This window comes from Mandrillus leucophaeus, unplaced genomic scaffold (assembly GCF_000951045.1).
Source record: "Mandrillus leucophaeus isolate KB7577 unplaced genomic scaffold, Mleu.le_1.0 Scaffold1, whole genome shotgun sequence".
NCBI classification, from domain to species: domain Eukaryota; kingdom Metazoa; phylum Chordata; class Mammalia; order Primates; family Cercopithecidae; genus Mandrillus; species Mandrillus leucophaeus.
This window is the reverse complement of record NW_012098097.1, coordinates 12,898,110-12,901,533: the sequence shown is the minus strand read 5'-3', so window position 1 is coordinate 12,901,533 and position 3,424 is coordinate 12,898,110. Positions and strand designations below refer to the sequence as shown.

Genomic DNA, 3,424 nt, shown 5'->3' with positions numbered 1-3,424 from the left:
CAAAGTGCTGGGATTCCAGGCATGAGCCACCGCGTCTGGTCCAACAAACATTTACTTCTTACAGTTGTGGAGACTGGGAAATCCGAGATCCAGGTGCCAGCAGATCTGGTGTATTGTCACCGGGGGATTGGGGGGGGTAGGTGGAGAGAGAGGAGAGAGAGGGAGACAGACACTCTTATGAGGGCACTCATCCCATTCAGAGAGCCCCACCCTCATGACTTTATGACCTCCCAAAGGCCCCACCTTCAAATACCATCACATGCGGCCTTTGAGGGAACAGAAACACTTGGACCATGGCTGACTCAGTCCCTGCTCACAGCCGACTCAGTCCCTGCTCACAGCCAACACAGATCAGCAGGGTGAGCCGCTAACAGGCAGAAGCCAGGTGCCCCGTTGACATTGCCCCCACCCAGTGTCTAGCAGGGAGGCCTGGTGGCCAGAGGCCTTCACACTGTCAACCCCGGAAAAGCCTAAGACCAAGAAGGAGAATTCACGGCTGCTCGTGACCCTGATGGGTTCTGATGAGAAAACAGCCTTGCTTCCCATCAAGGACCTAGCTAGGCCGCAAGTGCAAACCACGGGGGCTGCTCAACCCACGCCGGCTGTTACAATTTCCTCTAGGATGCAGCCCAGCACTCGAGAGCTGGGCCTGGTAATGGGGCTGGTGCTGAGGATTCATCCCCAAGGAGGCTCTGCCGGTGTGAGAGAGACCGGGGACCCACCTTGGGGACAGGCGATTGGGGCATTCCCCCATCAGTCCAACCTCCAGCCCGACCCCGTGACCTGCTGGCACTCTCCCCTCTGACCCCAGCTTCGGTTTTGATACCGTGAGTCTCACCTGCAATATCCGGGGCTGCAGAGCTGGAAGCATCTTCTACCCGTGAGGTGGTAGACAGGGACACCTCCTTGCAGCTTCTCCCAGCCTAACGCACTCCTGTTTGTATCGTTCAAAAGACATAGTTCCCGTGACACTCTGTCCTGTAATATTTTCAATCAAGAGTGCGGGAGAGCGTGCGTCTGATGCACTCCAGATATTCAGAGATTGAAAATCGTTTTGTTCTCTTGTTTTCTTTTTAAAATGCAGCGTGAAGTCAGAACAGCCAGAGGAAATTCTGCCACCATTTTCCCAGAGCTGGTCTGCAGCCCCTCCGTCTGGGAACCTGCTCCTGGAGTCAGCCCTCTGCAAACAGGTATGAACCTCTCTACGCATTGCTGTCTGCTCCCCCCGAGCTGGTTCTCAGATGGGGGCTTCTCCCAGGCCTCGGGGCGGCCCACCGCCGTGAGGGGCGATGAGTGAGGGTGTCTGCAGGGGGAGCTTTGGTCTGCAGAGAGGAGGGTCCCCACCATGGGGTTCCCCAACTCCTCTGTGCTTTTCACCTGCCCTTCTCTAGTCCCCTCACTAAAATGCAAATCAGTGAGTGTATAATAGATAATTAATAGACTGATCAGCCAGCAAGGGAGGTAAGTAGATAAATAATTTTAATTATCCTTGGGTTGCCCATAAATTCCCTCACTGCCTTTTTATTAAACTCTCTGTTTACAGGAGTCATTTATATTGCATGTCATTTCGCCTCCCCCGCCTCCTGGGTGGCTCCCACTGGGGCTGACCTAGGATAGAACAGGACTGCGTGACCGCAAGATCTTCTCCTGGTAGAGCTTGTCCTGGGCACAGGTGTCAAAAAGCTTTGCCCAAGTGGCCAGCTGGATGGCAACAGGGCGGACACGCACAGCTCACGCGAGGCCCTCCTTCTGCGCCCCGAGGTGGCCGCAGCCTATATTTAGGCCTGAGTCGGAAACCTTTATTATACTTGGCACCTGTGCTGTAGGTATGAGCTCATTCTTCTCCCCAGGGATGGCCTTAGCCTATTAATAGCCTTGGCTGAGGTTCCCTCCTTGCTCCGAGTGCCAGGAGAGAAAGTGGGTTAATAAATATCAAAGAAAACTCCCTCAGAGGGCCTGGGGCCAGACTCTCCCAGACTCTCCAAGAGTCGTGGATGTCGGGCCCCAGACCAGGAGAGGGGTTCCCTTTTCCCCCAGCCTCTCATCTTCCTCCTGACAGAGGCCCAACGCCCAGGCTGGCAGGTCTGAGCACCAGGCATGGCAAAGCTCTCCCAGGTGCTGTCAAGCTGGAGGTAGAGGAGGGCACCCGGCACGGGAGGCCGAGGAGGTTGGCTCAGGTGGGGCTGTTGGCATCTGGGCAGCAGAGAGAGGGAGGCAGGGAGGGCACCCTGGACCTTCTGGCACCTTCCTTCTTGCCTGCACCCTCTCACGTCCTTCTGCCGATTCAGCAGTGTGGAAGGGAAAGGGAGGAAGTGACCTTGGGATGGCCCCCGAGGAAGACCCCACCCTCATCCTCTCCCAGGCCTGGAGGCTGCGGCAGGAATTGTTTAGACTGAGTTGGAAACAGTAAGGGAAGGGAGCCCCAGGAACAAAGCAGGGAGGGGAGGGGCGCTTCCAAGGGCAGGGTTGCCAGGGTGGGCTGGCAGCAGGCTCCATTGCACTTGATTAGCCGAATTCCAAGACAGTCACACGCGTGCGGGCCGTGGCTGGCGTTCTGCATGGATGTGTGAGGCGCCCTGGCCTGGCGCATTGTCAGCTAGCACTGTTGAGTGGCTTGGGTTGGGGAAATGTCTCACAGCCCCGTCTCATTTACTTTCCGCCGTTGCCGTGCGTGGGTGCTCTTAGCAGGACTCAGGGAGGTCACGGCCACCCAGCTGGGAACTGGCAGAGCTGAGGCTCAGGCTGGGGTTATCTGGCCGCAGCAGCCGCTGCCTGTAGGCCTCAGGTCAGGATATTTTCTGTGGAGCATGGGGCCCTGTTGGCTAGATTTCGTCTATGTTTTCTGGCTTTCACCCACTGGACATGAAGTCAGACTGTGGATGCTGCGGCTTTTATGAAACTCGACCCTAGCTGAGCTCTAGCACGGCGGCCAGTGACGGCAGAGTTTGGGCAGCCTCCAGTCACTGGCTCGCACAACCGCTGCCCAGGGCTGGACGCTAGAGGCTACGGTAGGTCAGCCCTGGATGGTTAGCCAGGTTGTGCACTCTCAGCTGGTTGTTCTGCTTTCCCTGGAGGGAGGCTGGCTGCCCACGGCAGAGAGGGAATTCAGGCTGAGCAAACGAAAAGGCCTTTTTAAGTTTCATTCAATGGAATTAAAATCTGAAAAATGGCCCAGTGGAGGCTCCCTGCCCTTTCAGGAGCTTGTTCAGCTCAGAGCTGTGCAGCTGGTCCAGCCCCCGCCCCAGCCCACACAGGCTGTATGGGAGGAAGACAAAGGGCCAAGGGAGAGGCAGAAAGATGTGACCATGACTTCCCCAAAGTCTTTCTCCCCTGTTCGGGGGCTCGCTGGAGGGGGCAGCCGAGCGCATTTCACGTCTGTCTGTCCAGCGGAGGTGGACAAGGGGGGCGGGGCTCTGCCCTGTCT

At 57.1% G+C, this 3,424-nt stretch overlaps 1 protein-coding gene across 2 annotated transcripts in view; it reads left to right on the top strand.

Moving 5' to 3' along the window:
- RBFOX3 (RNA binding protein, fox-1 homolog (C. elegans) 3) overlaps nucleotides 1–3,424 on the top strand; it is a 460,304-nt gene that overhangs the window by 213,673 nt on the left and 243,207 nt on the right. For both annotated transcript variants that reach the window (XM_011990849.1, XM_011990912.1), the window contains one exon: nucleotides 1,085–1,190. The gene's annotated coding sequence lies outside the window, so the exon portion shown is untranslated. The remainder of the gene's footprint in view (nucleotides 1–1,084; nucleotides 1,191–3,424) is intronic.